General features: G+C 42.9%; 1 protein-coding gene across 1 annotated transcript in view; it reads right to left on the bottom strand.

The window, feature by feature from the left end:
* LOC124798014 (methyl farnesoate epoxidase-like) overlaps positions 1 to 14,219 on the bottom strand; it is a 219,441-nt gene extending 205,222 nt beyond the window's left edge. The window contains exon 1 of the mRNA XM_047261211.1: positions 14,093 to 14,219. The gene's annotated coding sequence lies outside the window, so the exon portion shown is untranslated. The remainder of the gene's footprint in view (positions 1 to 14,092) is intronic.

The raw sequence follows: 14,219 nt of genomic DNA, 5'->3' as shown, positions 1-14,219 counted from the left end.
TGGGACTGACGCTAGAGAACCCTGCAACCACTCAAGCAAGTTACTTGCACATGTACCACAACAAAGATGTGGGGCAAAAGCCTTACCTTGGTCCCCAACTCTGCAGCCAAATTAGAACTCGTGAACTTTATTAAGTGTAGGAGTAAGATTCTGCCTTTGGTTTTTCACTGTACATATCCCACGCATTTAACAAAAACGTAATGGGGTTATTAACATGTTGTGTAGGCATTTTGTACACAAGATTCTGATAGAATATACTCGTATATCACAAACTCGTAAACACAACATACAGTTCAATAGTAACTGCTATTACAATATAGCACCAATACCCTTTCTTCGAAGTGGCACGGAAACGCACCAGGCGGTGGAACAAGGCAAAATTGTGACTTTTGTTTATGGAAGCTAAACTAGATGGACAAACGCAGAGACCAAAATACACATAGAGACGGAAGTTTCCCCCTTGCATGTGAATTGGAAGTTATTTCAATTAAATTAAAGTATATTTCTGCAAAAGAGAAACAAGAGGTACCCTGAAGAAACTGTACGTGACGGAGAAAAAGTAACGAAAAGTAGTCATGATCACCCATTTTCACGCAGAGAGTAAGGAGTGTTGTGCGGTGGAATCGTCGAGCCCAAAAGCTCACGGAACGTTTCCGTAACACTTTCATTCTGATCAAACCGACCGGTAACAAATAGAGCTGCACGCCTTTCAGGCGCGTCGATGTCTTCGGTTTAATCTGATCTGGTCGGGTTTCCAAACACGCGAACAGTACTCAAGAATGGGTCGCATAAGCGTTTTGTTGGCGGTCTCCCTCGCCGGTGCGCGACACTTTCCTAGAATCTCCCAATAAACCGTAGTTCCAGTACAGTTGACCTTAGGGGTCCGTTCCATTAAGTATGTAATTGAAGCGACTTACAATGGCACCTTCTGTTCTGACTCTCTTTAGCTTTCTTCATACTTGTAAGACTTGGAAGTTCATTTCGTGGACATCTACTTCCTAAAGGAATACGATGAAATTGTCAAAAAAAAAAAAAAACTGGGAAATCTAGTTTGAAAATCTGAATATTTCTAGCACTGCTAAATTTAAAATACAGGGTGTCTAAAAAAATCGGCCAGGTGCGAGTACGAATTCCCTACATATTTAATTTTGTGTATAAACAGTTCACGGGCACGTAAACGGACATACGGCCGGGAGAGCGGTGTGCTGACAACATGCTCTTCCGTATCCGCATTCAGTGACGTCTGTGGGCTGAAGATGACACGGTGGCCCCTTCGGTACCGTTGGGCCTCCATGGCCTGTTCGAGCGGGGTTTAGTTTCTTATATAGACACTTCATCCATTCTGGGATCCGGAAATCTCGACCATTTTTGCCTGTCATTCATATTGATACTGGCAACACATCGATCCCAGGGATTTCAAGATTTTCGTGAATGTTTTCTTCAAGCCTGACGCCGGATAACAAAAGACAAAAGAAATATTTTTTCGTGTGGTGTAGGGTGTGATTCAAAAGTTTCATGACTTAGTTCAGAACTTGAAATTTATTGGACTTTTAACTACAGCGGACTAAAATTCCTCAAAATATGATCCTTCAGCATCAACACAACGCTGCCAGCGCGTCTTCCACTGTTCGTATCCCTTCTGGAAGGCCTCGGGCGTCATGCTATCAAGGGCTCTCGTCGAAGCTTGCTGGATGGCATCGACGGAGTCGAATCGCTTCCCTTTTAGGCCTGTCCCGATCCGGGGGAAGAGGAAAAAGTCATTTGGAGGCAACTCGGGGCTGTAGGGTGGCTGCGGCATTGTTGTCACGTTGAACTTGACCAAAACTTCGGCGGCGTCGCGCAACGTGTGAGCGGGCACGTTATTATTGTCGAGAATCCAATCGCCCTTGATTGCAGGGCGGACGCGGCCAACTCGATCCCTCAAGCGGCGAAGCACTCACACTAATTGTAAGACGACGGTTACTGTTTAAAACCTCCCACACTCTCTCCACATTTTGATCCATTCGGCTTGATGATGGCCTCCCAGAGCGGTCTTCGTCTTCAACATTCCCGCGGCCGTCTTTGAAACGTTTGGGCCACGTGAAAACCGTTGCACGGGACGTGGCTTCTTCCTTAAAGGCCTTTGGTCTCCGTGGCGTTTTTGTTCAGTTGCACGCAAAACTTAATCGCATAACGCTGCTCCAAGTGCTGCTCCATTTCCGCCTCTCCCACTTTTCGATCGAGGTCACTGACACGCTGCAAGCGAAGCGCACTTCCAGGGTTCTGGAGGCAACTGCCGCAGGAGCAGTTCGTTCCCTGAGACTCCCCCACTACTTCCCCCACCCGACGGAAACGGTCCGCGCGCGCTCCCCTACTCAGAAATGAATCAGTCTTGAAACTTCTGAATCACACCATGTATAATAACAAAATGACAATTTTCGGATTCTTTTCCCTATATTCGTTCTGTGAAACCTTGCTTCTCGCCAAATTTCGTGATTACAAGTCAACGGAAAGTATCCTACAGTTTCTGATGAGTACGTTTAGGGAAGTGTCATAATATGTGACGTAAATGACTGTATCTTTTCACTGCATTGACTTGGAAGCTTCAATTTCTTCCAGCGCCAAGGCACCACAGACCTTAGTATGTGACGTAAATTTGAACTTGATACATACACGAAAGGAGTCTTAACATATGGACGGACAGAGAGACAATCAGCTAATAAATGACAAAACACGTTTTTCTGTGTGATATGGTCACAGATTGACCATTTTCGGATTTTTTCATTAACTTTTACTGTGAAACCTTTCTTCTTGTCAAATTTCATGGTTCTAGACGAACGGGAAGTACAGCATAGGTTTCGATGTGTGACTTTACGAGTATCAAAATATGTGACAGAAATTGCCGTACCTATTGAGTACATTGACTTAGAAGCTTCTATTTTTTACACCGCCAAAGGGCCGTAGGCCTTAGTATGTAATATACGTTTCAGCTTGGTACGTCCATCCATTTATGGGAGAAAAAAGTCGAACAGATAGACAAACGGACAATAAAGTGATCTTCAAAGGGTTTCGTTTTTATCGATTAATGTTCAGATCCCTAAAACGTGTCACATATACCTACAGGATGTAGTACTGGTCGAAGCTAGAAGAAAAGCTCTGATAATGAGGAGTCAGGAAACATGAACCTGCTGAGATTTTGGCCGTTGAGGACGCGCAGTTCACAGCCTGCATTTTGTTTACGAAAGATGAGGCAGGATTCAAAACACATGGCCTAATACCACAATCTGCTAGTGTCATCAGATGCAAATCCTCGAGTAATCATGAAAGTGAGGCATTAGGATCTCTTCAGTATTACGACATTGTAGTGCCTTTGTTATTCCAGTTTAGGTTCAAATGGCTCTGAGCAGTATGGGACTTAACATTTCAGGTCATCAGTCCCCTAGAACTTAGAACTACTTAAAGCTAACTAACCTACGGACATCACACACATCCATGCCCGAGGCAGGATTCGAACCTGCGACCGTAGCGGTCGCGCGGTTCCAGACTGAAGCGCCTAGAACCGCACGGCCACTCCGGCCGGCCAACTTGCATTTTTATGGAAATCCATAACTAATTGTGAATATTCTTTCGCTGCGCCTATCGGCGATTACATGTCACTACCATTCTTCCGAGGAAAACTGGCAAGGAGTGAAACGGCAGAGTGCCTCCCGACACAGAACCAACTCTACTTATGCCCTTCCAATAGTCGCCTCTTGCAATGTGCTTCGTTACGTGTGGTACATCGCGCAATCGTGTGGGGACCGAGAACCGTTCATGAGTATAAACCGATGCGTTTTACGATAGACACACTGAAAAAACCACACACTTGCAAAAATTCGGCGTTCATTACATGTGCTGTTACAATTGGTAGTAATTATTGTTTTCCATGTTTCTACGATCAGTGTCATCCTGATTAGTGCAGCGCTCCATGCGTTACACACTATACTTGTGGGAAATATAGTTACAATAATACAAATAAAACGACTTTACTGATTTGATGTATTATTGTTGTGGTCTCCAGTCCAGAGACTGGTTTGATGCAGCTCTCCATGCTACTCTATCTTGTGCAAGCTTCTTCATCTCCCAGTACCTACTGCAACCTACATCCTTCTGAATCTCTTTAGTGTATTCATCTCTTGGTCTCCCTCTACGACTTTTACTCTCCACGCTGCCCTCCAATACTAAATTGCTGATTCCTTGATGATTCAGAACATGCCCTACCAACCGATCCCTTCTTCTAGTCAAGTTGTGCCACAAATTTCTCTTCTCTCCAATTCTATTCAATACCTCATTAGTTATGTGATCTACCCATCTAATCTTCAGCATTCTTCTGTAGCACCACATTTCAAAAGCTTCTATTCTCTTCTTGTCTAAATTATTTATCGTCCATGTTTCACTTCCATACAATCCTACACTCGATACAAATACTTTCAGAAACGACTTCCTGACACTTACATCGATACTCGATGTTAATAAATTTCTCTTCTTCAGAAACGCTTTCCTTGCCATTGCCAGTCTACATTTTATATCCTCTCTACTTTGACCATCATCAGTATTTTGCTCCCCAAATAGCAAAACTCATTTACTACTTTAAGCGTCTCATTTCCTAATCTAATTCCCGCAGCATCACCCGATTTAATTCGACTACATTCCATTATTCTCGTTTTGCTTTTGTTGATGTTCATCTTATATCCTCCTTTCAAGACACTGTCCATTCCGTTCAACTGCTCTTCCAGATCCTTCGCTGTCTCTGACAGAACTACAATGTCGTCGGCGAACCTCAAATCCTTTATTTCTTTTCCATTGATTTTCATTCCTACTCCGAATTTTTCTTTCGTTTCCTTTACCGCTTGCTCAGCATACAGACTGAATAACATCGGGGATAGGTTACAACCCTGTCTCACTCCCTTTCCCAACCACTGCTTCCCTTTCATGCTCCTCTACTCTTACAACTGCCATCTGGTTTCTGTACAAATTGTAAATACCTTCGCTCCCTGTATTTTACTCCTGCCACCTTCAGAATTTCAAAGAGAGTATACCAGTCAACATTGTCAAAAGCTTTCTCTAAGTCTACAAATGCTAGAAACGTGGGTTTGTCTTCCCTTAATCTACATCTACATGATTACTCTGCAATTCACATTTAAGTGCTTGGCAGAGGGTTCATCGAACCACAATCATACTATCTCTCTACCATTCCACCCCCGAACAGCGCGCATGAAAACGAACACCTAAACCTTTTTGTTCGAGCTCTGATTTCTCTTATTTTATTTTGATGATCATTCCTACCTATGTAGGTTGGGCTCTACAAAATATTTTCGCATTCGGGAGAGAAAGTTGGTGACTGAAATTTCGTAAATAGATCTCGCCGCGACGAAAAACGTCTTTGCTTTAATGACTTCCATTCCAACTCGCGTATCATATCTGCCACACTCTCTCCCCTATTACGTGATAATACAAAACGAGCTGCCCTTTTTTGCACCCTTTCGATGTTCTCCGTCAATCCCACCTGGTAAGGATCCCACACCGTGCAGCAATATTCTAACAGAGGACGAACGAGTGTAGTGTAAGCTGTCTCTTTAGTGGACTTGTTGCATCTTCTAAGTGTCCTGCCAATGAAACGCAACCTTTGGCTCGCGTCCCCCACAATATTATCTATGTGGTCTTTCCAACTGAAGTTGTTCGTAATTTTTACACTCAGGTACTTAGTTGAATTGACAGCCTTGAGAATTGTACTATTTATCGAGTAATCGAATTCCAACGGATTTCTTTTGGAACTCATGTGGATCACCTCGCACTTTTCGTTATTTAGCGTCAACTGCCACCTGCCACACCATACAGCAGTCTTTTCTAAATCGCTTTGCAACTGATATTGGTCTTCGGATGACCTTACTAGACGGTAAATTACAGCATCATCTGCGAACAACCTAAGAGAACTGCTCAGATTGTCACCCAGGTCATTTATATAGATCAGGAACAGCAGAGGTCCCAGGACGCTTCCCTGGGGAACATCTGATATCACTTCAGTTTTACTCGATGATTTGCCGTCTATTACTAAGAACTACGACCTTCCTGACAGGAAATCACGAATCCAGTCGCACAACTGAGGCGATACCCCATAAGCCCGCAGCTTGATTAGAAGTCACTTGCGAGGAACGGTGTCAAAAGCTTTCCGGAAATCTAGAAATACTGAATCAACTTGAGATCCCCTGTCGATAGCGGCCATTACTGCGTGCGAATAAAGAGCTAGCTGCGTTGCACAAGAACGATGTTTTCTGAAACCATGCTGATTGCGTATCAATAGATCGTTCCCTTCGAGGTGATTCATAATGTTTGAATACAGCATATGCTCCAAAACCCCAATGCAAACCGACGTCAATGATATAGGTCTGTAGTTCGATGGATTACTCCTACTACCCTTCTTAAACACTGGTGCGACCTGCGCAATTTTCCAATCTGTAGGTACAGATCTATCGGTGATATTGTATCAGCGTGATCTGAAAGGAACCTAATCGGTATACAATCTGGACCTGAAGACTTGCCCGTATCAAGCGATTTGAGTTGCTTCGCCACCCCTAAGGTATCTACTTCTAAGAAACTCATGCTAGCAGCTGTTCGTGTTTCAAATTCTGGAATATTACATTCGTCTTCCCTGGTGAAGGAATTTCGGAAAACTGCGTTCAATAACTCCGCTTTAGCGACACAGTCGTCGGTAACAGTACCATCGGCACTGCGCAGCGAAGGTATTGACTGCGTCTTGCCGCTTGTGTACTTTACATACGACCAGAATTTCTTCGGATTTTCTACCAAATTTCGAGACAAAGTTTCGTTGTGGAACCTATTAAAGGCATCTCGCATTGAAGCCCGTGCCCAGTTTCGCGCGTCTGTAAATTTTAGCCAATCTTCGGGATTTCGCGTTCTTCTGAACTTCGCATGCTTTTTCCGTTGTGTCTGCAACAGCGTTCGGATCTGTTTTGTGTATCATGGGGGATCAGTTCCATCTCTTACCAATTTATGAGGTATGAATCTCTCAATTGCTGTTGCTACTATATCTTTATTCTATTCTTTATTCTATTTTCTAAGATAAGTCGTAGGGTCAGTATTGCCTCACGTGTTCCAACATTTCTACGGAATCCAAACTGATCTTCCTCGAGGTTGGCTTCTACCAGTTTTGCCATTTGTCTGTAAATAATTCGTGTCAGTATTTTGCAGCCATGGCTTATTAAACTGATAGTTCGGTAATTTTCACATCTGCCAACACCTGCTTTCTTTGGGATTGGAATTATTAAATTCTTCTTGAAGTCTGAGGGTATTTCGCCTGTCGCATACATCTTGCTCACCAGATGGTAGAGTTTTGTCAGGACTGGCTCTCCCAAGGCTGTCAGTAGTTCTAATGGAATGTTGTCTACTCCCGGGGCCTTGTTTCGACGTAGGTCTTCAGTGCTCTGCCAAACTCTTCGCGCAATATCATATCTCCTATTTCATCTTCATCTACATTCTCCTCCATTTCTATAATATTGTCCTCAAGAACATCGCCCTTGTATAGATCCTCTATATACGCCTTCCACCATTCTGCTTTACCTTCTTTGCTTAGAACTGGGTTTCCAGCTGAGCTCTTGATATTCATACAAATGGTTCTCTTTTCTCCAAAGGTCTCTTTAATTTTCCTGTAGGCAGTATCTATCTTACCCCTAGTGAGGCAAGCCTCTACAGCCTTACATTTGTCCTTTAGCCATCCCTGCTTAGCCATTTTGCACTTCCTGCCGATCTCATTTCTGAGTCGTTTGTATTCCTTTTTGCCTGATTCATTTACTGCATTTTTATATTTTCTCCTTTCATGAATTAAATTCAATATCTCTTCTGTTACCCTAGTATTTCTTTTAGTCCTCGTCTTTTTACCTAATTGATCCTCTGCTACCTTCACTATTTCGTCTCTCAAAGTTACCCGTTCTTCTTCTACTGTATTTCTTTCCCCCATTCTTGTCAATCGTTGCCTAATGCTCTCCCTGAAGCTCTCTACAACCTCTGGTTCTTTCAGTTTATCCAGATCTTGTCTCCTCAAATTCCCACCTGTTTGCAGTTTCTTCAGTTTTAATCTACAGTTCATAACCAATAGATTGTGGTCATAGTCCAGATCTTCCTCTGGAAATGTCATACAATTTAAAACATGGTTCCTAAATCTCTGTCTTACCATTATATAATCCATCTGATACCTTCTAGTATCTCCAGGCTTCTTCCATGTATACAACCTTCTTTCATGATTCTTGAACCAAGTGTTAGCTATGATTAAGTTATGCTCTGTGCAAAATTCTACCAGGCGGCTTCCTCTTTCATTTCTTTCCTCCAATCTATATTCACCTACTACGTTTGCTTCTCTCTCTTTTCCTACTATCGAATTCCAGTCATCCATGACTATTAAATTTTCGCCTCCCTTCACTATCTAAATAGTTTCTTTTATCTCATCATACATTTCATCATTCTCTTCGTCATCTGCGGAGCTAATTGGTGTATAAACTTGTACTGCTGTTGTAGGTCTCGTATATCCTTTTCTTAATTCCAGTTTCCTTACGAAAATTTTTTCTCATTTTTTCAAGTTAGAGATTATCAAAACAATAAATGAGCCATTTAATACTCGTAATTCGGACCGGCATAATAAATACGTTGTCAGAACTGAAGAGCAATGAACAAAAAACTACTTACAGGGAAATACACTCCGGATAGCTCGCGTTTAATAGACTAAATACTTACTCGCTAGTCTACGAGCTCCGTGAAGTATAGCGACGACAGAAACTATAGAAGCAGGCCTATAATTTCTCGAAAACTGAAGGGTTGCCTTTTCCTCTGTACTAACGTTGCAGTCCTAGTAGTGCTCTACACACCCTGTCAAGATGAATGAAGTCGGCGAGGGGACGTTCAAAAATGGTTCAAATGGCTCGGAGCACTATGGGACTCAACTGCTGAGGTCATTAGTCCCCTAGAACTTAGAACTAGTTAAACCTAACTAACCTAAGGACATCACAAACATCCATGCCCGAGGCAGGATTCGAACCTGCGACCGTAGCGGCCTTGCGGTTCCAGACTGCAGCGCCTTTAACCGCAAGGCCACTTCGGCCGGCGAGGGGACGTTCGTACGGCCCCCTTGTAAGAAGGACAGAAGAATGTGTCAGGATGCGTGGTAACCACATGCAGCCCAGCCTGTAGTGTCTACTTCTACGTAAAAAAATCGGAAATCGCTGGCAAGATCTTATGGGAGCAAACTGCTGAGGTTCTCGGTCCCTAAGCTTACACACTACTTAATCTAACTTAATCTAACTTACGCTAAGGGCAACACACACACCCATGCACGAGCGTGGACTCGAACCTCCAACTGGGGCAGCCGCGCGAACCGTGACAGGACGTCCTAGACTGCACGGCTACCCCGCGCGGCTTTCTGCGTAACAGACAGGTGGATATGACAAGACGGTTTGGTCGCCACCTGAACAGGTATTTGTTAGTTTTGACCAATATTACCTCTTGAAAGGATACAGGGGGTAGAAAAAATAATGTGAATACCTTTACTTACTTGGGGATGGTTTATTGATAAGGGGTTGGACCCCCATTTGCCCGTAATATAGCTGCGATTCGTCTTGGAATACTGGCATGTAATGATTATATAGTCTCGAGAGAAATGTTATGGCACTCGTCAATCAGAACCTCTTGTAACTCCTGTAGTGACGATGAAGGCGGAAATCTGCTCCGGAGTCTGCACTCCAATACCGCCCACAAGGGTTCGTGAATGTTAAAAGTCCGGGGACTGTGCTGGCCGCTGCTGCAGCTCAGTTGCATGCTCCTCATACCGCGAGTGTACTGTCCTGGCTGTGTCTATGGGTGCTTTATCGTCCTGAAATGTGGCATCATTGTTGGGGAACAACATTTGAATCATGGGGTGCACCTGATCACCTAAAATGTTAATATAATCGCTGGCTGTAACTTGGCCTTTGAGAGTAATGATGGGACCAGCAGAATACCATGATATGCTGCCCACACCATCACACTTCCATTTCCATGCTTAACCGTTGCAATCAAGCAATCAGGATTCTAGGCTTCTTTTGGCATTCTCCAGACATAAACCCGAAATAACGAAAACGTTGACTCGTCGGACCATATGACGTGTTTCCACTGACAGGATTTATCCTCCTGACAGCATGTTTTACACTTCTTTGCGTTGGTTGTCGTCACTAACAGTTTCGGCATAACTGCTCGTCCATGAATATCCGCTTTGTGGAGTTCTCGGTCGACAGTGTCGATAGATACGGGGTCCCGAAGATGGCTATTGATATTTGCAGCCACTTTAGCTGCCGTAGTTTTGTGTTGTTTTGATACAACTCGTGTTAGCTTACGACGATCTCTGTTATTTAGTTTCGATTTGCACCCACTATTACGTTTACCCGATGATGTCTTTCCATGTTTTGTGTAGACTGTGATGTCTGTTGAAATAATTGCTCCTGAAACATTCAATAAGTTGGCTTTGTTACCGATGCTCCAGCTAATCGGGGCCCCACTATCTTCCCTCTTTGGAGCTCTGTTAGGCCTTTCATTGCAGGTCGACATCGGCCTCTGAATGCAAATGCAAAGTGTGCGCCGGCCGGTGTGGCCGTGCGGTTAAAGGCGCTTCAGTCTGGAACCGCGTGACCGCTACGGTCGCAGGTTCGAATCCTGCCTCGGGCATGGATGTGTGTGATGTCCTTAGGTTAGTTAGGTTTAATTAGTTCTAAGTTCTAGGCGACTGATGACCTCAGAAGTTAAGTCGCATAGTGCTCAGAGCCATTTGAACCATTTGAACAAAGTGTGCACTACTCGTAAAAAGTGTGCACTACTCGTAAACAACCTACAGTGATGCGTGGTCCTTACTGAAAACACATAGCCCAGAGCAACACGTGCCTTACCTGCGTTGTTGACCGTCAAACACAACCATCCCATTACTACCACTGTTCACATTATTTTGCCTATCCCCTGCATATGAAGCTTTTGTTTAAACACGTTGCACATCAACTAATTAAGTGTATCGCCACTTACAGCATCCCCTTATAGATCGACATAATTATTCAATAATATAATATGTTAAACGCAGAACAGTGAAGCACATTACGTGTGACATATGATTTTCCGAACGTGTTACGACAAAAATACTACGAACGGTATTTATATGAGAATAACTGGGAATAAATTGTAATTCTCTATGCAAAGAATAAACATTGTGCCATAACATTTTTGAATAGTAAGAACATTCTGAGGTCTTCTTGGCAAAATACTGAACAAAAGCGGACTTGTAGCTGAGAGTAGACGTTTAATGTTAGCGCTGTAGTATACAGGTCTGTCTTGTAGTAAAGGAGAGCAATACATGTATTAAGCATAACTTTCGTCGTTGTGTAACAACAGCACCCTCCATGTCAAATATTTTAACATTTTGAGATTTTACTTAAAATTACAGCAGCGAGGAATAACATCGCTGACGCGCTACAATACGCCGCCATTACGCGGCAGATTTAATTTTCTTTAAATTGTAAGACAGGCTGGCAGTTCTTCGGAAAGTAAATTATACATTCTGATTTTTGGCATATTAATGAATGAGGGTAACATAAGCTAAGTCAGTTTTCAGTTTCTTGACGAGTATTTTTGCAACAGGCTGTGGCCGGTACTTGCGTAACGATAGAAATACTTTCATGAAGAATTTTGTTCATTAACCTTATTCGAGAGCCTAAAGCATTAAATATAAGACAGCTTAAAATTTAACTGCAAAGATTTTGAACACGATTAACACAAGGAACAATCTCTTTTTTTTCATTTTTGCTATTGTTTATACGTCCGTCTATTAAGTACATGCATATAAAGTAACTCATAAAAGGTTATTTTGAAACGTGAAAAGAAAAGGAATTAGCTATTTGATAATAGCAGAGGGAGAGTATACAGTGGCAGAGCGGGTAATGTTTTAGTCTCTTAATCACGATGTCACTCGTTGGATACTCACTAGACGCATATTTTTTTAAAGTTTTATTCGAATTTATATCCAAAATCTAATTGAAATGTTAATTAACAATACTGACGTGAATCGTAAGTTTGTTTACAAGTGTACAACTTGGAGAAGACATTTTCAAGAGATACTTAACATTTGTTACGTATATGTCTGACTTTCAGTGTCATACGTACGTAGTACAAAGTAGGAAGTATGAGTGTAATGATTCGTCTATGTGAGAAAGATGTTGTTCATTCGAGTCACAAGTTGTAACCAACACCGCATTAATGTTAGTAGTTAAGAAAGAATCTTATTGGTATCTTCTATAATCGATATTAGAGTGTAACAAAATAGTGATAATTGTAATGACTGAAACAGTGTGGAGCCCTTTTGGTCTCTAGCCCTCAGAAAATTTCATTTTACCCCTCAGGGGTTAATTACACCCAGGTTAAGAATCACTGCTCTAACTTGACGACATGCAGTACAGAACAGTAATCGGATTAAGAGCGTTCATACGCTGAAACTGGAGGAACGAAGGACGAGAAAGTACGGAGTTTACATTACGCGTCGATCAAATTTACGAGGTGTGATCAAAAAGTAACGGGGATTTTTCAGTTTCGCGGGTTTCATACATCCGATTTTCAAATTCTTTTGTCTTGTTGGTACAAATATTCCTGATGTATGTTTGCAATTCCATCTTTTTTGAATATTTAGTTTATTGTTGACAGTCGAAACGGTTATACGTGTTTCTGACTGCTCGGTGAATATTTTCTTTCGAAGTAGATGGATCAAAAGACTTGCATTAAATTGTGCTTGAGAAATGTATTGAAGTGCAGCACCGCACTCGAAATGGTGACTGGTTTTTGGCGAATCTTCTTCGTGGAATACAAGTGCTTACGAGTGATATAAACATTCCAAAGAGGTCCGAGAAGACGATGTAGACGACGACCGCCCTTGACACCCTGACACATCAATTACTGGCGACAATGTGGAAGAAGTAAAGAAAATGGTTGTGGCAAATCGCCGAATCACCACCATAGAGGTTGCTGATGATGTCGACATATCCTTTGTCTCATGTCAAGCAGTTTTCCCAGATGTTTTGAGCGTCAGACGTGTAGCAGCAAAGTTTGTTCCGAAATTGTTGAATTTAGATATCGCTCAGGAATTGCTGAATGATGACGATAGCTATACAGAACTTCTGAAGAAGATTATAACAGGTGACGATACGTGGGTGTACAGGTGTGATATCGAAACCAGGGCCCAGTCGCTCCCCTATGGCAACAGCCTGAAGAGCCAAGATCAAAATAAATTCGACAAGTTTGATCAGATGTGAAAGTTCGTCTCACTGTTTTCTCCAATTACTATAGAATAGTGAATATAGGTTTCTGTCTTACGGTCAATAAGGAATACTGCCTGGAAGTTTGCGTGAAGAAATCCGAAGAAAACGACTAAAATTGTGGTAAAACCATTCGTGGAAATTGCATCACGATTATGCTCCCGCTCATACCTCAAGACTTAGTCGTGATTTTTGGCAAAAAATAAAACCATTATGTTGCATCAGCCACCGTGTTCGACGTAGATGGCCCCCGGCGACTTCTTACTGTTCTCGAGCCTGGAAAGAACCATGAAAAGAAGCCGTTTTGCCGCCACTGATGAGATAAAAACGGAATCGATGAAGGAACTGAACACCATAATGAAATGTGAGTTCCAGCAGGGCTTCCAAGATTGGAAAAGCCCTGGTACAAGAGTGTTATACTGAAGGAGTTTATTCTGAAGTGTACAATGCTAGACACTTAACGTGTGACAGAATTCCACCAATAAAAGAAGACTGGAGCGTGCCCTGTTGCCGTCACCGCAGCGTAAACAATGCCGGTCTGGCTGACCTTGCGTAATCATTCGGAAGTAGGCACGTCACGCGCAGCTGATGCTGCCAGACAGCACACAAGGTCACCTTCATAGGCGGGAAAGGGTGCGTCCTCTGTTTCCGACAAGACGCGCATAACGTAAGCGTTTCTCGCAATGAAACAGCAGCAAGCGCATGCGAGAAGCTGAAGCGTGACAAGCGTCATACAGACTTTGGCTTACCTTGGGCAGCGGAGGCCGTCAGTAGCGGCGTGACGTCAGCGTCGGAGAGGAGACGAAGCCTATGCGTGTTGCGCCGCCGTCGGTGCCAGCGGCCACTGAGGACTCGTCTGTTATGTGAGCGCGAGAG

The sequence above is a fragment of the Schistocerca piceifrons genome, chromosome 5 (assembly GCF_021461385.2).
Source record: "Schistocerca piceifrons isolate TAMUIC-IGC-003096 chromosome 5, iqSchPice1.1, whole genome shotgun sequence".
NCBI lineage: Eukaryota > Metazoa > Arthropoda > Insecta > Orthoptera > Acrididae > Schistocerca > Schistocerca piceifrons.
Note: the sequence above shows the minus strand (reverse complement) of the source record. Positions and strands in the feature narration are given on the sequence as shown.